This window comes from Cloeon dipterum, chromosome 1, assembly GCF_949628265.1.
Source record: "Cloeon dipterum chromosome 1, ieCloDipt1.1, whole genome shotgun sequence".
Lineage (NCBI taxonomy): Eukaryota > Metazoa > Arthropoda > Insecta > Ephemeroptera > Baetidae > Cloeon > Cloeon dipterum.
Genome location: NC_088786.1, coordinates 39,270,936 through 39,292,374, shown reverse-complemented (window position 1 = coordinate 39,292,374; position 21,439 = coordinate 39,270,936). Strand labels below are relative to the sequence as shown.

At 34.6% G+C, this 21,439-nt stretch overlaps 1 long non-coding RNA gene across 1 annotated transcript; it reads right to left on the bottom strand.

The window, feature by feature from the left end:
• Positions 1-20,730: 20,730 nt before the first annotated feature.
• On the bottom strand, positions 20,731-20,999 carry LOC135934167 (uncharacterized). The gene is made up of 2 exons (XR_010574078.1): positions 20,929-20,999; positions 20,731-20,868 (listed from the first exon to the last, which is right to left on the bottom strand). It is a non-coding gene; the product is annotated as an uncharacterized LOC135934167 (long non-coding RNA).
• Positions 21,000-21,439: the final 440 nt, after the last annotated feature.

Sequence of the window (21,439 nt, the reverse complement as noted above, 5' to 3'; positions counted from 1 at the left end):
TTGCTTTGCGGGAAGCAAAAAGCTGCAGCACCTTTTAAATGAATAATTTACAAAATTTTAATCCTGAGTTAATATTTTGCATACCTTCAGTTCGTAGTCTGACTCGGAAGGATACATCTCGGAAAAATCATTTAAATTGATCTTAACATCTGTCACTTTATCTATTAACTTGGATAAATTCCCAAAGGTTTTTGACGAGTCCAATTTGGGCGAATACTTGCGAAGAAAATCCAAGAGGACTTCTTGAGACACGTCTGGAATTCGGAAATTATCATTTAAAGAAATAAAACTGATTAAAATACTTACCTTTTTGTTCCATTAAATTGCATAAGGGATCGGATTTATCATCCTGATCATCAGAAACTCTCAACTTCTCCATATTTTCGTGCAGACTCATTTTAATGATCAAGTTTGTCGCTGAACAACTGAACCTTGCTGCCACTCAATTCGAAATAAATGCAAGTCGGGCCTTAGAATTTCGTCAACTATTCTGCTTATTCACTGCATCATCCCCGCAATTCTGTGATATTTCTCCTTCTATTGTGTCCATTCTTGCGTGTGGGAAATTACTGACATTCTTTTCATTTTCTTCTCGTTAATATATTCTGAATTCCATCCATATCTTCCGTTCTGTTATAGTTACATAAAATTAAATTAATTGACCAATTGCATAACCCTTGGTGTTCGAAGCCGCCAACAGATGGCGCAAACCAAAGACTTTCTTAAAAATTTTGTTTTAAGCGGTTTTAAGGATTTTCCGCTGCGATTTCAGACTCAATCTAGCTATTTTGCATTCTTCAATTAATTTGCTTTTTTTGACGTGCTGAAAACCAAAATTGGTTCAGCCATTCGCCGTAGAAACGTTGGAAAATATTTTTTTATTACAATAAATAGTTTTTCACGATCCTACGGCGATTGGCTGAACCGATTTTGGTTTCCAGCACGTCAAAAAATATCAAATTAATTGAAGTATGCACAGTAGCTAGATTGAGTCTGAAATCGCAGCGGAAGTGCCTTAAAATCGAAAGTCTATGGTGGCGCCATCTGTTGGCGGCTTCGAACACTTAGAGTTTATGCAACTGGTGAATTAGAGTTAAAAATCAATCAAAATTGCTGGTGTTCAATTTTTCATTTTCATATCACATGGAATCTTTTTCTTAAAAAATTATTATTTTCGTCACCAGAAATGTATCATAGGGCTTTTTTGAAGTTAATTTTTTCTTTAATTATGTGGAATTTGTATAAGCAAATTCAGAAATAAAATTCTTTCCGCAATTATTGGATATCAAAGAGGAGATGAAATAAAAAGCTTAAAGATATTTGTATATTTTGTTCTATTGTCGAAGGGTAAAAAATTTTACATGTAATGTAATAAATGATTTATATAAGGACTTAAAAATACTTGTGCGGCCATCAATGGTCTATCATGCCTTTGAAGAATTTCTTTCCGCTATGCAAATTGTAGTTGTTCCATTCTTCAGCAGCTGCGGCGAGGTGCAATTGTGCTTTCCAAATATTCTCATTAGTTTAAGATGCATAAACGTTTCAATTTCTGTAAATGCCGATTGCACAACAATTTGCATAGCGGAAAGAAATACTCTTCAAAGGCATGATAGACCATTGATGGCCGCACAAGTACATATTTTTAAGTCTGTATATAAATCATTTACTGCATGACATGTACAATTTTTTTTCTCTTTGACAATTGAACAGAATATACAAATATCATTAAGCTTTTTATTTCATCTCCTCTTTGATATCCAATAATTGCGGAAAAAATTTTATTTCTGAATTTGAATATACAATTTCAATATAACTGAAGAACAAAATAGCTTATAAAAAGCCCAATCATTTCTGGTGTCGAAAATGCATTGTTTATTTTAAGAAAAAGGTTCCATCTGATATGAAAATTAAAAAAACTGAACACAATAACAATTTTAATTGCTTATAACTCTAATTAATTTAATTTTATGCAACTATAACAATTATTTTGTTCAGTAACCAGCAAATTTTGAAAATCGATAGCCTGCTGAAGGAGCAGATTTGGATTTCAGATTAAATAGTTGGGAAAATTCAAATATTTGTGGCATGTAAAGTATGGAATCCCGGAATCCCATGCAGGCTGTGATAAAAAAATACAAATGATGGAAATACGAATAACAGAAATTATTCAGGTCTGAGTAGCACCTGCGAGGCTGTGCGTTTTTAAGTAAACCTGGAAATTATTTTTGAGACTTTGACTACGAGACATATCAAATAATTGGCATAACACTGCCACTAGAACGGAAGATATGGATGGAATGCAGAATATTAAGGAGAAGAAAATGAAATGAATTTCAATAATTTCCCACACTCAAGAATCGACACAATAGAAGGAAAAATATCTCAGAATGGCGGGGATGATGCAGTGAATAAGCAGAATAGCTGACGAAATTCTAAGGCCCGACGTGCGTTTATTTCGAATTGAGTGGCAGCAAGGTTCAGTTGTTCAGCGACAAACTTGATCGTTAAAATGAGTCTGCACGAAAATATGGAGAAGATGAGAGTTTCTGATGATCAGGATAATATATCCAATCACTCAGGCAAATTAATGAAACAAAAAGGTAAGTATTTTAATCAGTTTTATTCTCTTAAATGATAATTTCCGAATTCCAGACGTGTCTCAAGAAGTCCTCTTGCATTTTCTTCGCAACTATTCGTCCAAGTATGACTCGTCGAAAACCTTGGAAATTTTATCCAATTTTATCGATAGAGTGACGGATGTTAGGATCAATTTAAATGATTTTTCCGAGATGTATCCATCTGAGTCAGACTACGAACTGAAGGTATGCAAAATATTACCTCTGGATTTATTATCTGAAACCTATTTTATAATATAGGTGCTGCAGCTTTTCGCTTTCCGCAAAGCGACGCAAATTTATTTCCTTGAGATCAACGCTTTAGTAAACCCAAGTGAAAATAATCCGCCTCTGATTGAGAGCCAAATGTGGACGGAAATCACCAAGTTTACAAACGTTTGCAATCTCAGCATAAACAAACATCAATTCTTGATCAAAGACCTGATGAAAATGTGCAAAAACATGCCCATTTTGAATGAAATTCAAGTGGTGATCGACTGTGACAGCGAATTCCCAGATGATGATCCACAATTCGTCCAAGAATTCAGCAAAAGTTTTGACAAGATTAAGGAATTCATTTTTTCTCCACCAGGCCTGGCCTTTGAAAGTACAACAGCAATAATAGTCTTCGCGGGAAAATTTACGAAATTTGGCATCAAACACCTACCGAATTTAAAATGGTTTGCAGCTCTGGTCTTTCCTCCTGACATGCCTCCAGCCTATCAGGAGAAGGATATGACATCCCAACTGCAATATTTCCGTGTGAATGCACTCCACCTGGAAGAGTTTGCTTCTAAATATGAGACGTTTCCTTCAGTCTCAACTCTTGATGTAAGCAATGTTTTATTTGTAAAATACAATTTCTGATAAGAGCAACGATGAGTTAATATAACTTTTATTTACAGGTGTATTGGAATGAATCGAATGACACCAGCGAGGACAGCAAAATTACTAAAACGACACTGAAGCTGCTGAAGAAATACAAAAAAATAGATGACTTATGTCTCACTAATTTGACATCTCCTGAATATCTCAAGATGTTCTTGAACATCTATGGACCAAAATTAAAGCTTCTGGAGTTACATTATGAAACTAAACGGAAGATGACAATTAATTTGAAGCGAATTCAAGAAAGTTGTCCTTTGCTTTCAAGTCTGTCAATCGACATGGCTGATGTTGGAGAAATTGAATCAATGGCTTCTTTCACATCGCTAAAACAACTGCATATTATCCACAATGTTTATTCTAGGTAGCTTTTAGTTCATATAGAAATTAAAAAATTACTAAAAAATTATTCATTGCAGCAAAAATGTGTGCCTCTCCAACCTTTTGTCTCCACCAAACTTAGAAAGGGTGTATTTGGGAGGCTTTCAGGTGGCAAGAAAAGAGTTGAAAGACATGACATCGAAGATTAAGGAAAAAGCCATCTTAACCAAAGTCAATGAGCTCGGGCTTTGTTTGAATAAGGAAACTAGTGAAAAGATGAATAATGCACTTGAAAAAGAAGGCAAACTTTTCGTAAGTGCACTGCTGAACATGAGGCAGATCGACAAGGAAGACGTCAAGTTGGAGTTTTTGTAAATACCGATCGCACCTCGCCATCTGCTGAAGAATAGAAGATCAACAATTTCATGACTGAATAGCATTTCCTTCAAAAGCATGATAGATCATTAGCAGCCATTTTAGTATATTCTTGTATCTGTAAATAGTTTACTGACCTGTAAATATTTTCTCTACAACAAATGAAAAGAATATACCAAAGTCATAAGCTTTTTATTTGATCCCCTCTTGCGGTAAGAATTTTAATGGTTGCATCTTCATCTTAATTGCATAAAAATAGTTAATTAGGTATACGTTAATTTTTGGGTAAACCTGAACCTATAGTCATAGTCTTGCAATCCTTTTTTTTGTTAAATTTATCAAAGTTTTTCTTGAAAACATCCAAGAACTCATATAGATAGACAAAACTTCTGATAGAGGACCGCACATAGTTAAAAAACTCTTTAAAAAATAAGAACAATAACAATCTACTTTCGATTTCAATCAAATTCCGCTGCGATTTCAGATTCAGTCCTTCCACTTTGCATTTTTCAATCCTTTCTTTTGACGTGCTGAAAAACCCAAATCGGTTATGCCAATCCCCGTGGATTCGTATTAAACATTTTTTTAATGAAAAATATTTTTTTTTCGACGTGTCTTCGGCGAAAGCTTGGACTTTTGATTTTGTTTCCAGCACGTATAAAGATATAATTCTAGAAGCCAAATGCGCAGCAGCAGAATTGAGTCTGAATAAATCGCTGCAGAAATTCCTTACAATCCAATAGTATACAGTGGCGCCATCTGTTGACGGCCTCAAACAATAACGGCTCACTCGACTGGTTAAACGTTCAAGGGACATAGCAATAAAGACAAAATGCTAACTCTGCCACTGAGATAAAATCTTCGGAACAATATTAGGAACTAAAGTTGCAAATGATGTGCTGCCAGCAAGTTCAGTTAATCGGCTGCCAGAAAAACTGTTAAATATTTAGAATACCCTTAATCCTTAATGCCATTCGCAATTCCAACAATCTCACACATCAATTCGTGAGATATTTCCTTCCTTTCCTCGCAACCGATGCGCGTGGTAAAATTTTTTGAAACGCTTTCCGAGGCTTGCTTCAAAAATACCTTCCAAATATTCACCTTAAGACAAGACGCATCCAAAAATCTATTGAATTTGTGAATACCACGCAGTTCGAAACTTTAAATAATTAAAAGATAAAGGTCAAATGATATTGAACTGTATGCTAATTTAATCTTTCCGCAATATCCTTAATTAAAAAATCCCTGAATGCAAGATTTAGTTGATTTCACTTTAATTGTTAAATATTTCCAACTCTATACTTAACCAAGATTTATTTTGATTGCAACCTGTAGTTTCAGCTCCTTTTAAAATATTTATAAACAATTTTCTTTCGATAATGAAAGCAGTAATTACCGTTTAAATACTTTTTAACAATCTACTTATTTAACAGTTTTTCTGGCAGCCGATTAACTGAACTAGCTGGAAGCACATAATTTACTACTTTAGTTCCTATTGTTCCGAAGATTTTGTCTCAACTGCAGACTTAGCATTTTGTCTTGATTGCTATGTCCCTTGAACGTTTAACCAGTCGAGTGAGCCGTTATTGTTTGAGGCCGTCAACAGATGGCGCCACTGTATACTATTGGATTGTAAGGAATTTCTGCAGCGATTTATTCAGACTCAATTCTGCTGCTGCGCATTCGGCTTCTAGAATAATATCTTTATACGTGTAAAACAAAAATAAAAGTCTAAGCAATCGCCGAAGACATGTCGAAAAAAATTAATTTTGTATTAATAAAAGGTTTAACACGGCTCCACGGGGATTGGCATAACCGATTTTGGTTTTTCAGCACGTCAAAAGAAAGGATAGAAAAATGCAAAGTGGAAGGACTGAATCTGAAATTGCAGCGGAATTTGATTGAAATCGAAAGTAGATTGTTATTGTTCTTATTTTTTTAGAGTTTTTTTACTATGTGCGGTCCTCTATCAGAAGTTTTGTCTCTCTATATTAGTTCTTGGATTTTTTCAAGAAAAACTTTGATAAATTTAACATCCAAAAAGGATTGCAAGGTTATGACTATAGGTTCAGGTTAACCCAAAAATTAACGGATACCTAATTAACTATTTTTTATGCAATTAAGATGAAGATGCAACCATTAAAATTCTTACCGCAAGAGGGGATCAAATAAAAAGCTTAAGACTTTGGTATATTCTTTTAATTTGTTGTAGAGAAAATATTTATATGCCAGTAAATGATTTACAGATACAAGAATATACTAAAATGGCTACTAATGATCTATCATGCTTTTGAAGGAAATGCTATTCAGTCATGAAATTGTTGTTCTTCCATTCTCCAGCAGCTGCTGGTGAAAGAGGTGCGATCGGTATTTACATAAACTCGAACGTGACGGCTTTCTTGTCAATCTGCCGCATCTTCAGCACTTCACTTACGAAAAGTTTGCCTTCTTTTTCAAGTGAATGTTTCATCTGTTCACTTATTTCCCCATTCAAACAAAGCCCGAGCTCATTGACTTTGGTTAAGATGGCTTTTTCCTTGATCTTTGAAGTCGTTTCTTTCAACTCTTGTCTTGTCACCTGAAAGCCTCTCAAATGCACCTTTTCTAAGTTCGGTGGGGACAAAAGGTAGGAGAGGCGCACTTTTTCGCTGCAAAGAATAATTTTTTAGTATTTTTTTAATTTATTTTTAACTAAAAGCTACCTAGAATAAACATCGTATAGAATCCACAGGTTTTTTAGCGATGTGAAAGAAGCCATTGATTCAATTTCTTCAACATCAGCCAAGTTGATTGCAAGATTTAAAAGTAAAGGACAAGTTTCTTGAATTTGCTTCAAATTAATTGTCATCTTCTGTTTAGTTTCGTAAGATACGGTCAGAAACTGTAATTTTTGTCCTAAGATATTCAAGAACATCTTCAGATATTGTAGAGATGTAAAATTAGAGAGAATCAAGTAATTTAATTTTGTGAATTTCTTCAGCAGCTTCAGTGTCTTTTTAGTAATTTTGCTGCCCTCGCTGGTGTCGTTCAATTCATTCCAATGCACCTATGAATATAAATGACATTATTTCATCGCTACTCTATCAGAAATTGTATTTAACAATCTTTTGTTTAAATTAATTGACATACAAAATAATACACTGCTTACCACAAGAGTTGAGACCAAAGGAAACGTCTCAAATTTAGAAGCAAATTCTTCCAAATAGATTGCATTCACACAGAAATATTGCAGTTGAGATGTTATGTCCTTCTCCTGATAGGCTAGAGGTATGTCAGGAGGTATGAAAAGAGCTGCAAACCATTTTAAATTTGGTAGGTGTATGATGCCGAATTTCGACAATTTTCCCGCGAAGGTCTTAGCTTTTGTACTGTTCAAGGACAGGTCTAGTGGAGCAAAAATGAATTCCTTAATTTTGTCAAAACTTTTGCCAAATTCTTGGACGAATTTTGGATCATCATCTGGGAATTCGCTGTCACAGTCGATCACCACTTGAATTTCGTTCAAACTGGGCATGTTTTTGCACATTTCCATCAGGTCTTTGAGCAAGAATTGATGTTTGTTGATGCTGAGATTGCAAACGTTTTTAAACTTGGTGATTTCTTTCCACATTTGGCTCTCAATCAGAGGCGGATTATTTTCACTTGGGTTTACTACACCGTTGATCTCAAGGAAAGAAATTTGCGTCGCTTTGCGGGAAGCAAAAAGCTGCAGCACCTATATTATAAAATAGGTTTCAGAAATTAAATCCTGAGTTAATTTTTCGCATACCTTCAGTTCGTAGTCTGACTCAGAAGGATAAATCTCGGAAAAATCATTTAAATTGATCCTAATATCTGTCACTTTATCTATTAACCTGGATAAATTCCTGAAGGTGTCCGACGAGTCCATTTTGGATGAACATTTGCGAAGAAATTCCAAGAGGACTTCTTGAGACACGTCTGGAATTCGGAAATTATCATTTAAAGAAATAAAACTGATTAAAATACTTACCTTTTCGTTCCATTAAATTGCATAAGGGATCGGATTTATCTTCCTGATCATCAGAAACTCTCAAATTCTCCATATTTTCGTGCAGACTCATTTTAATGATCAAGTTTGTCACTGAACAACTGAACCTTGCTGCCACTCAATTCGAAATAAACGCAAGTCGGGCCTTATAGAATTCCGTCAACTATTCTGCTTATTCACTGCATCTTCCCCCAATTCTGTGATATTTCTCCTACCATTGTGTTGATTCTTGCGTGTGGGAAATAATTGAAATTCTTTTCATTTTCTTCTCCTTAATATTCTGGATTCCTTCCATATCTTCCTTTCGAGTGGCAGTGTTATGCCAATTATTTGATATGTCTTGTAGTCAAAGCCTCAATAAATATTTCCAGGTCCATTTTAAAACGCTAACCTTAGCATCGCAAGTGCTACTCAGACCTGAATATTTTCTGTTATTCGTATTTCCGTCATTTGTATTTTTTATCACAGCCTGCATGGGATTCCACACCTTACATGCCACAAATATTTGAATTTTCCCAACTATTTAATCCAAAATCCAAATCTGCTTCTTCAGCAGGCTATCGATTTTCAAAATTTGCTGGATACTAAACAAACTAATTGTTATAGTTGCATTAAATTAAATTAATTGACCAGTTGCAAAACCCTTATTTAGTGTGTTCAAAGCCGCCAGCATATTGCGCGACCACAGACTTTCTTCAAAAATTTTGTTTTAATCGGTTTATGGCATTTTTGCTGCGATATCAGACTCAATCTAGCTATTTTGCATTCTTGGATTAATTTTCTTTCTTTTGACGTGCTGAAAAATCAAAATCGGTTATGCCAATCCCCGTGGAGCCGTATTAAACATTTTTTTAATTATTAATAATTTTTTTTCGACGAGTCTTCGGCGAATGCTTGGAATTTTGTTTTTGTTTCCAGCACGTATAAAGATATAATAATTCTAGAATCCGAATGCGCAGCAGCAGAATTGAGTCTGAATTTGCAGCTGAATAAGTTCTTCGGAACAATATTAGGAACTAAGGTTGCAAATAAATGATCTGCTGCCAGCATGTTCAGTTAATCGGCTGCCAGAAAAACTGTTAAATATTTAGATTACTCTCCTTACTCCTGAATGCCATTCGCAATTCCAACAATCTCACACATCAATTCGTGAGATATTTCCTTCTCTTCCTCGCAACCGCTGCGCGTGGTAAATTTTTTTGAAATGCTTTCCTATGCTTGCTTCAAAAATACCTTCCAAATATTCACCTTAAGACAAGACGCATCCAAAAATCTAGTGAATTTGTGAATACCACGCAGTTCGAAACTTTAAATAATTAAAAGATAAAGGTCAAATGATATTGAACTGTATGCTAATTTACTCTTTGCGTAATATCCTTAATTAAAAAATCCCTAAATGCAAGATTTAGTTGATTTCACTTTAATTTTTAAATATTTCCAACTCTATACTTGACCAAGATTTATTTTTATTGCAACCTGTTGTTTCAGCTCCTTTTGAAATATTTATAAACAATTTTCTTTCGATGATGAAAGCTGTAATTACTGTTTAAATACTTTTTAACAATCTAAATATTTAACAGTTTTTCTGGCAGCCGATTTACTGAACTAGCTGGCAGCACATCATTTACTATTTTAGTTCCTACTGTTCTAAAGATTTTGTCTCAACTGCAGACTTAGCATTTTGTCTTTATTGCTATGTCCCTTGAACGTTTCACCAGTTAAATGAGCCGTTATTGTTTGAAGCCGCCAACAGATGGCTCAACTGTATACTTACGATTTTTCAGACTCGATTCTGCTGCTGCGCATTCGGCTTCAAGAATTATATCTTTATGCGTGTTGAAAACAAAAACAAAAGTCTAAGCTTTCGCCGAAGACAAGTCAAAAAAAATATTTTTTTATGAAAGAAAGGTTTAACATGATGGCTCCACGGGGATTGGCAAAACCGATTTAGGTTTTTCAGCACGTCAAAAGAAAGGAGTGAAACTGAAATCACAGCGGAATTTAATTGAAATTGAAAGTCTATTATAAGTAGATTGCTATTGTTCTTATTTTTCAAGAGTTTTTTATGTGTGCGGTCCTCTGTCAGAAATTTTGTCTATATACATGAGTTCTTGGATGTTTTCAAGAAAAACTTTGATAAATTTAACATCCAAAAAGGATTGCAAGACTATAACTATAGGTTCAGGTTTAACCAAAAATTAACGTATACCTAATTTACTATTTTTTATGCAATTAAGATGAAGATGCAACCAATAAAATTCTTACCGCAAGAGGGGATCAAATAAAAAGCTAAAGACTTTGGTATATTCTTTTCATTTGATGTAGAGAAAATATTTACAGGTCAGCAAACTATTTATAGATACAAGAATATACTAAAATGGCTGCTAATGATCTATCATGCTTTTGAAGGTATAAATTCTTACTGAAATGCTATTCAGTCACGAAATTGTTGTCCTTCCATTCTTCAGCAGCTGGTGAAAGAGGTGCGATCGGTATTTACAAAAACTCCAACTTGACGGCTTCCTTGTCAATCTGCCGCATCTTTAGCACTGCACTTACGAAAAGTTTGCCTTCTTTTTCAAGTGCATTTTTCATCATTTCACTGGATTCCCCCTTCAAATAAAGCTTGAGATTATTGACTTTGGTTAAGATGGCTTTTTCCTTAATCTTTGAAGTGGTTTCTTTCAACTCTTGTCTCATCACCTTAAAGCCACTCAAATGCACCACTTCTAAGTTCGGTGGGGACAAAAGGTAGGAGATGCGCACTTTTTCGCTGCAAAGAATAATTTTTTGGTTTTTTTTAATTTATATATAAACAAAAAGCTACCTAGAATAAACATCGTAGATAATCCACAAGTCTTTTAGCGATGTGAAAGAAGCCATTGATTGAATTTCTTCAACATCAGCCAAGTTGATTGCAAGATTTGAAAGTAAAGGACAACTTTCTTGAATTTGCTTCAAATTAATTGTCATCTTCTGTTTAGTTTTGTAAGATAAGGTCAGAATCTTTAATTGTGGTCCTAAATTTGTCAAGAACATCTTCAGATATTCAGGAGATGTCAAATTAGAGAGAACCAAGTTATGCAATTTTGTGAATTTCTTCAGCAGCTTCAGTTTTTTTTTATTAATTTTGCTGTCCTTGCTGGTGTCGTTCAATTCATTCCAATTCACCTATGAATAAAAATTATATTATCTCTTCGCTACTCTATCATAAATTGTATTTAACAATCTTTTTTTTTAAATTAATTGAAATATAAAATAATTCACTGCTTACCACAAGAGTTGAGACTGAAGGAAACGTCTCAAATTTAGAAGCAAACTCTTCCAAATAGATTGCGTTCACACAGAAACATTGCAGTTGAGATGTTATGTCATTCTCCTGATAGGCTAGAAACCAATAGGAGCTAATACTTGCAATCCATTTTAAATTCGGTAGGTGTTTGATGCCGAATTTCGTAAAATTTCCCGCGAAGGTACTATCTTTTGTACTGTTCAAGGACAGGTCTAGTGGAGCAAAAATGAATTCCTTAATCTTATCAAAACTGCTGCTGAATTCTTGGACGAATTGTGGATCATCAACTGGGAATTCGCTGTCACAGTCGATCACCACTTGAATTTTGTTCAAACTGGGCATAATTTTGCACATTTTCATCAGGTCACTGAGAAAGAATTGATATTTGTTGATGCTGAGATTGCAAACGTTTTTAAACTTGGTGATTTCTTTCCACATTTGGCTCTCAATCTGAGGCGGATTATTTTCACTTGGGTTTACTACACCGTTGATCTCAAGGAAAGAAATTTGCGTCGCTTTGCGGGAAGCAAAAAGTTGCAGCACCTACATGTTTAGAATACACTTTACAGAAATTAAATGGAGAGGTAATTTTTCGCATACCTTCAGTTCGTAGTCTGACTCAGAAGGATAAATCTCGGAAAAATCATTTAAATTGATCTTAACATCTGTCACTTTATCTATTAACCTGGATAAATTCCCAAAGGTTTTCGACGAGTCCAATTTGGGCGAATACTTGCGAAGAAAATTCAAGAGGACTTCTTGAGACACGTCTGGAATTCGGAAATTATCATTGAAGTGAATAAAACTGATTAAAATATTTACCTTTTTGTTCCATTAAATTGCATAAGGGATCGGATGTATCATCCTGATCATCAGAAACTCTCAACTTCTCCATAATTTCGTGCAGATTAATTTTAATGATCAAGTTGGTCACCGAACAACTGAACCTTGCTGCCACTCAATTCGAAATAAACGCACGTCGGGCCTTAGAATTTCGTCAGCTATTCTGCTTATTCACTGCATCAATCCCCCGCAATTCTGAGATATTTCTCCTTCTATTGTGTCGATTCTTGCGTGTGGGAAATAATAGAAATTCTTTCCATTTTCTTCTCGTTACTATTCTGGATTCCGTCCATATCTTCCGTTCTAGTTGCAGTGTTATGCCATTTACCGTTTAAATACTTTTTAACAATCTAATTATTTAACAGTGTTTCTGGCAGCCGAATAACTGAACTTGCTGGCAGCACATCATTTGCAACTTCAGTTCCTATTGTTCCGAAGATTTTGTCTCAACTGCAGACTTAGCATTTTGTCTTTATTGCTATGTCCCTTGAACGTTTCACCAGTTTAATGAGCCGTTATTGTTTGAAGCCGCCAACTGATGGCGCCACTGTATATGAGTTCTGGGATGTTTTCAAGAATAACTTTGATAAATTTAAAATCCAAAATGGATTGCAAGACTACGACTAGATTCAGGTGTACCCAAAAATTAACGTATACCTAATTTTGTATTTTTATGCAATTAAGATGAAGATGCAACCATTAAAATTATCACCGCAATTTATGTATATAAAGGAGGCGATAAAGTAAAAAGCTAAAAACTTTTGTATATTCTTTTCATTTGTTGTAGAGAAAATATTTACAGATACAAGAATATACTAGAATATGGCTACTAATGATCTATCGTGCTTTTGAAGGTATAAAATCATGCTGAAATGCTTTTCCGTCATGAAATTGTTGACCTTCTATTCTTCAGCAGCTGCTGGTGAAAGAGGTGCGATCGGTATTTACGAAAACTCGAACGTGACGGCTTCCTTGTCAATCTGCCGCATCTTCAGCACTGCACGTACGAGACGTCTGCCTTTTTTTCCAAGTGCAGTTTTCATCTCTGCACTAACGTTCCCATTCAAAAAAAGTCCGAGCCTCTTGACTTTGGTTAAGATGGCTTTCTCCTTAATCTTTGAAGTCGTTTCTTTCAACTCTTGTCTTGTCACCTGAAAGCCACTCAAATGCACCATTTCTAAGTTTGGTGGGGATAAAAGGTTGGAGAGGCACACATTTTCGCTGCAATGAATAATTTTTTAGTGATTTGGTAATTTATATTTTAATAAAAAATAATACCTAGAATTAGTATCGTAGATAATCTGCAGGTGTTGTAGCGAGGTGTAAGAAGCCATTGATTGAATTTCTTCAACATCAGCCATGTTGATTGCAAGATTTGAAAGTAAAGGACAAGTTTCTTGAATTTGGTTCAAATTAATTGTCATCTTGTGTTCATTGTCGAAATGTAAGTCCAGAAACTGTAATTTTGGTCCTAAATAATGCAAAAGCACCGTCAGATATTCAGGAGATGTCAAATTAGAGAGACACAAGTCATTTAATTTTTTGAATTTCTTCAGCAGCCTCAGTTTCTTTTTATAAGTTTTGCGGTCCTTACTGACGTCATTCAATTCATTCCAATTCACCTATAAATATAAAAATGATATTATCTCATCGATACTCTATAGACATTTTGTATTTTATAACATTTTTAATCTAATTGAAAAATAATATATAATACTCTGCTTACCACAAGAGCTAGAACCGAAGGAAACTTCTCAAATTTAGAAGCAAATTCATCCAAATAGATTGCGTTCAAACGGAAATATTGCAATTGGGATGATATGTCCATCTCTTGATAGGCTAGAGACGTGTCAATACAGGAGCCAATAGTTGCAAACCATTTTAAATTCGGTAGGTGTTTGATGCCAAATTTTGTCAATTTTCCCGAAAAGCTCATAGCATCTAGACTTTTCATAGCCCGGCCTGGTGGAGCAAACATGAATTCCTTAATCTTAACAAAATTTTTGCTGAATTCTCGGACGAATTGTGGATCATCAACTGGGAATTCGCTGTCACAGTTGATCACCACTTGAATTTCGTTCAAACTTGGCATGTTTTTGCACATTTTCATCAGGTCTTTGAGCAAGAATTGATGTTTGTTGATGCTGAGATTGCAAACGTTTTTAAACTTGGTGATTTCCGTCCACATTTGGCTTTCGATCAAAGGTGGATTATTTTCACTTGGGTTTACTGCATTGTTGATCTCAAGGAAAGAAATTTGCGTTGCTTTGCTGGAAGCAAAAAGCTGCAGCACCTACATGTTTAGAATAATTTACAGATAATAAATCCAGAGTTAATATTTTGCATACCTTCAGTTCGTAGTCTGACTCGGAAGGATACATGTCGGAAAAATCATTTAAATTGATCTTAACATCTGTAGCTCTATCGATTAAATTGGATAAAATCTGCAAGGTGTCCGACGAGTCCAATTCGGGCGAACACTTGCGAAGAAAATCCAAGAGGTCTTTTTGAGACAGGTCTGCAATTCCAAAATTGTTATTTAAGGGACAAATATTTATTAAAATACTTACATTCTTGGTCCATTAGATTGCGGAAATGATCGATTATGTCTTGATGAATTTCAGAAATTTCCGACTTCTCCATGATTTCATTTCACAAATCAGCAAAAGTTTGTCAATGATCAACAACTGAATTTTGTTGCCACTCAATTCGAAATAAATGCAATTCGGGGCTTAGAATTTCGTCCGCTATTCTACTTATTCACTGCATCAACCCCCGATTCTGAGATGTTTTGCCTTTTATTCTGTCGACTCTTGAGTGTGGGAAATTATTGAAATTCTTTTCATTTTCTTCACGTTAATATTCTGAATTCCATCCATATCTCCCTCTTAGTGGCAGAGTGTTATGCCAATTATTTGAGTTTTCTCGTAGTCAAAGCTTCAAAATTCTTTTCCGGGTCCATTTTAAAACGCACAACTCAACCTCGCAGGTGATACTCAGACTTGGAATTCCATACCGTGCATGCCACGAATATTTAATTTTCCCTTTATTTTTCTTCTAAAATATAATTCTGCTCTTCTAGTGGTTCAATAACGGCATCGATTTTCAAATTTTGCAGCTTCCTGGATGAATTTCGTAAGACAATTTATGGATATGAGAGGGGATGAAATAAAATAACTGAATATTTTTGTATTTTACATTTTGCTGAAAATTGAAAGATCCTTACAGCGCAGTAAACGATATACAGACACAAAAATTTCTATCTGATCTATCGGATCTTTATTCTTGCTTCAACGCTATTCCGTCATGAAATGGTTGATATTCCATTCTTCAGAGGTGCAATCGGTTTTTACAAAAGCTCAAACTTGATGGCTTCATTGTCAATATCTGTCATGTTTTCTCCTTCCACAATATCCTTAATTACAAAAATTTAGTTTCCTTTTAATTGAAAGATGTTAACGTTTTCACTTTGATTGTTAAAGAATAAAACAAGCTTTAATTTACCAGTTATTAAAATGCAAAGTATTTTTGTATTTTTTATATTAGATCGAGTTTACTTCTTTATACGTCCCGGAAACGAAAATCAGACCTAGCATTTGCCGAAGAAACTTCGGAAAATTCTTTTCATTAAATAAATGTTTTTTACGGCTCTACAGAGAGATTGGCTTTACCGATTTTGGTTTTCAGCGCGTCAAAACAATGGAGCGAAGAATTCACAGTGGCAGGATTAAGTCTGAAGTCGCAGCAGAAGTGCCTTAATATCGAAAGTCTAGCATTTTATAGTATATATGATATTGTTCTTTTTTTTTAAGAGTGGAAGTGCTTTTCTCCAACAATTATTTTTCATTCTTGTGCAGTCCTCCGCCAGAAGTTTGTCTATATGAGTTCTGGCATGTTTTCAAGGATGACTTTGTTAAATTTAATGTCCAAAAAGGATTGCAGGACTACGACTATAGATTCTGGTTTACCCAAAAATTAACGAAAACTTAACTAAGTATTTTTACTATCCAAATTCAGATTAAGATGCAACCAATAAAATTCTTACCGCAAGAGGGGATTAAATAAAAAGCTTATGACTTTGGCATATTCTTTTAATTTATTGTAGAGAAAATATTTACAGGTCAGTAAACTATTTACAGATACAAGAATATACTAGAATACGGCTACTAATGATCTATCATGCTTTTGAAGGTATAAATTCTTACTGAAATGCTATTCAGTCATGAAATTGTTGTTCTTCCATTCTTCAGCAGCTGCTGGTGAAAGAGGTTCAATCGGTATTTAGAAAAACTTCAACTTGACGGCTTTCTCGTCAATCTGCCGCATCTTCAGCAGTGCACTTACGAAAAGTTTGCCTTCTTTTTCAAGTGCATTTTTCATCTTTTCACTAGTTTCCCCCTTCAAATAAATCCCGAGCTCATTGACTTTTGTTAAGATGGCTTTTTCCTTAATCTTCGATGTCGTGTCTTTTAACTCTTGTCTCGTCACCTGAAAGCCTCTCAAATTCACCATTTCTAAGTTCGGTGGGGACAAAAGGTACGAGATGCGCACTTTTTCGCTGCAAAGAATAATATTTTAGTAATTTTTTATTTATATATTAAATAAAGCTACCTAGAATAAACATTGTTGATAATCCACAGGTTTTGTAACGATGTGAAAGAAGCCAATGTTTGAATTTCTTCAACATCAGCAAAGTTGATTATAAGATCTGAGAGTAAAGGACAACTTTCTTGAATTTGCTTCAAATTAACTGTCATCTTCTGTTTAGTTTCGTAAGATAAGGTCAGATACTTCAATTTTAGTCCTAAGATATTCAAGAACATCTTCAGATATTCTGGAGTTGTCAAACTAATATGACTCAAGTAATCTAAATTTTTGAATTTCTTCAGCAACTTCAGTTTCTTTTTAGTAATTTTGCTATCCTCGCTGGTGTCGTTCAATTCATTCCAATTGACCTATGAATAAAAATGATATTATTCATCACTACTCATCTATCAGAAATTGTATTTAACAATATTTTATTTTAATTAATTGAAATACAAAATAATACACTGCTTACCACAAGAGTTGAGACCAAAGGAAACGCTTCAAATTTAGAAGCAAATTCTTCCAAACAGATTTCGTTCACACAGAAATATTGCAGTTGGGATTTTATGTCCTTCTCCTGATAGGCTAGAGGCATGTTACTGTATAAGCCAATAATTGCAATCCATTTTAAATTCGGTAGGTGTTTGATTCCGAATTTTGCGAATTTTTCCGTAAAGCTCGTAGCGTTTGAAATTTTAATGGCCTCGCCTGGTGGAGCAAACATGAATTCCTGAATCTTGTCAAAACTGTTGCTGAATTCTTGGACGAATTGTGGATCATCATCTAGGAATTCGCTGTCACAGTCGATCACCACTTGAATTTCGTTCAAACTGGGCATGTTTTTGCACATTTCCATCAGGTCTTTGAGCAAGAATTGATATTTGTTGATGCTGAGATATTTGAGGTATTTAAACTTGGTGATATCCATCCACGCTTGGCTCTCAATCTGAGGCGGATTATTTTCTCTTAGGTTTACTAAAGCGTTTATCTCAAGGAAAGAAATTTGCGTCGCTTTGAGGGAAGCAAAAAGCTGCAGCACCTTTTAAATGTTTTGAAAAATTTACAGATAATAAATCCTTAGTTAATATTTTGCATACCTTCAGTTCGTAGTCTGACTCGGAAGGATAAATCTCGGAAAAATCATTTAAATTTATCCTAACATCCGTCACTCTATCAATTAAACTGGATAAAATCTTCAAGGTTCTTGATGAGTCCAATTTGGGCGAATACTTGAGAAGAAAATCCACGAGGACTTCTTGAGACATGTCTGGGATCCGGAAATAATCATTAAAGTGATTAAAACTGATTAAAATACTTACATTCTTGTTCCATTAAATATCGTAAGTGATTGTATATAACATCCTGATCATCAGAAACACTCAACTTCTCCATATTTTCGTCTAGATTCATTTTAATGATCAAGTTTGTCGCTGAACAACTGAACCTTGCTGCCACTCAATTCGATGTGAATGCAATTCGGGCCTCAGAATTTCGTCAGCTATTCTACTTCTCCCTCTATCTCCTTCGCAACTCTGAGGTATTTTGCCTTTTTTGTGTCGGTTCTTGAGTGTTGGAAATAATTGAAATTCTTTTCATTTTCTTATCGTTAATATTCTGGATTCCATCCATATCTTCCGTTCTAGTGGCAGTGTTATGACAATTATTTGATTTGTCTCGCTGTCAAAGCCTCAATAATTATTTCCAAGTCCATTTTAAAACGCTAACCTCAGCCTCGCAGGTGCTACTGAGACCTGAATAATTTCTGTTATTCTAAATTCCATCATTTGTATTTTGTATCACAGCCTGCATGGGATTCCATACTTTAGATGCCACAAATATTTGAATTTTCCCAACTATTTAATCCTAAATCCAAATCTACTCCTTCAGCAGGCTTTCGTTTTTCAAAATTTGCTGGATACTGCGAACAAAATAATTGTTATAGTTGCATAAAATGAAATTAATTAGAGTTAAAAATCAATTAAAATTGTTATTGTGTTCAATTTTTTAATTTTCATATCAGATGGAATCTTTTTCTTAAATAAAACATTTTATTTTCGACGTCAGAAATGATTGGGCTTTTTATAAACTAATTTTTTCTTCAATTATATTGAAATTGTATATGCAAATTCATAAATAAAATTCTTTCCGCAATTTATGGATGAAAAAGAGGTGATCTCTTGTGCAGTCCTTCGTCAGAAGTTTGTCTATATGAGGTCTGGCATGTTTTCAAGAATGACTTTGTTAAATTTAATGTCAAAAAGGATTGCAAGACTACGACTATAGATTTTGGTTTACCCAAAAATTAACGTAAACTTAACTAAGTATTTTTATTATCCAAATTCAGATTAAGACGCAACCATTAAAATTCTTACCGCAAAAGGGGATCAAATAAAAAGGTAATGAGTTTGGTATATTCTTTTCATTATTTGTTGTAGAGAAAATATTTACAGGTCAGTAAATGATTTACAGATACAAGAATATACTAGAATATGGCTACTAATGATCTATCATGCTTTTCAAGGTATAAATTCTTACTGAAATGCTATTCAGTCATGAAATTGTTGTTCTTCCATTCTTCAGCAGATGGCGAGGTGCGATCGGTATTTATAAAAACTCAAACGCGACGGCTTTTTCGTCAATCTGCCGCAACTTCAGCAGTGCACGTACGAAAAGTTTGCCTTCTTTTTCAAGTGCATTTTTCAACTTTTCACTAGTTTCCCCCTTCAAATAAATCTCGAGCTCATTGACTTTGGTTAAGATGGCTTTTTCCTTAATCTTTGATGTCGTTTCTTGCAACTCTTGTCTCGTCACCTGAAAGCCACTCAAATTCACACTTTCTAAGTTCGGCGCGGCCAAAAGGTCGGAGAGGCGCACTTTATCGCTGCAAAGATTAATTTTTTAGTATTTTTTAAATTTATTTTTAACTAAAAGCTACCTAGAATAAACATCGTATTTAATCCACAGGGTTTTTAGCGATGTGAAAGAAGCCAATGATTGAATTTTTTCAACATCAGTCAAGTTGATTACAAGATTTGAAAGTAAAGGACAAGTTTCTTGAATTTGCTTCAAATTAATTGTCATCTTCTGTTTAGTTTCGTAATGTAAATTCAGAATCTTTAATTGTGGTCCTAAATTTGTCAAGAACATCTTCAGATATTCAGGAGATGTCAAATTAGAGGGAGCCAAGTGTTTTAATTTTGTGAATTTCTTCAGCAGCTTCAGTTTCTTTTTATCAAATTTGCTGTCCTCGCTGACGTCGTTCAATTCACTCCAACTCACCTATACATAAAAGTTTTTAATTATACGATCTTATCATTACTCCAATATACATTGTATTTTATAACCTTTTTAACTCAAAGACAGCTTACCATAAGAGTCATGACCGAAGGAAACTTCTCAAATTTAGAAGCAAATTCTTCCAGGTAGATGGCATTCAAATGCAGATATTGCACTCCGGATTTTTGGTCCATCTCCTGACAGGCGTCAGACATGTCACTAAATAAGCCAATAGTTGCAATCCATTTTAAATTTGGTAGGTGTTCATGGCCGAATCTCGTCAATTTTCCCGAAAAGGTCAAAGCTTCTGCATTTTTAATGGCCCGGCCTGGTGGAGCAAACACGAATTCCTTAATCTTGTCAAAACTGTTGCTGAATTCTTGGACGAATTGCGGATCATCATCTGGGAATTCGCTGTCACAGTCGATCACCACTTGAATTTCGTTCAAACTGGGCATGTTTTTGCACATTTCCATCAGGTCTTTGAGCAAGAATTGATGTTTGTTGATGCTGAGATTGCAAACGTTTTTAAACTTGGTGATTTCTGTCCACATTTGGCTCTCAATCTGAGGCGGATTATTTTCACTTGGGTTTACTGCACCGTTGATCTCAAGGAAAGAAATTTGCGTCGCTTTGCGGGAAGCGAAAAGCTGCAGCACCTAGATGTTTAGAATACACGTTACAGAAATTATTAAGTCCAGAGTTAATATTTCGCATACCTTCAGTTCGTAGTCTGACTCAGTCGGATACATCTCGGAAAAATCATTTAAATTGATCTTAACATCTGTCACTTTATCTATTAACCTGGATAAATTCCCGAAGGATTCCGACGAGTCAATTTTAGACGAACACTTGCGAAGAAAATCCAAGAGGACTTCTTGAGACACGTCTGGAATTCGGAAATTATCATTGAAGTGAATAAAACTGATTAAAATACTCACATTTTTCTTCCTTCAACTTGCTGAAATGATCGGATATATCATCCTGATCATCAGAAACACTCAACTTATTCATATTTTCGTTCGGTTCCATTTTAATAATCAAGTTTGTCACTGATAAACTGAACCTCGTTGCAGCTCAGTTCGAAATAAATGCAATTCGGGGCTTAGAATTTCGTCAACTATTCTGCTTATTCACTGCATATATCATCCCCGCAATTCTGTGATATTTCTCCTTCTATTGTGTCGATTCTTGAGTGTGGGAAATTATTGAAATTCTTTTCATTTACTT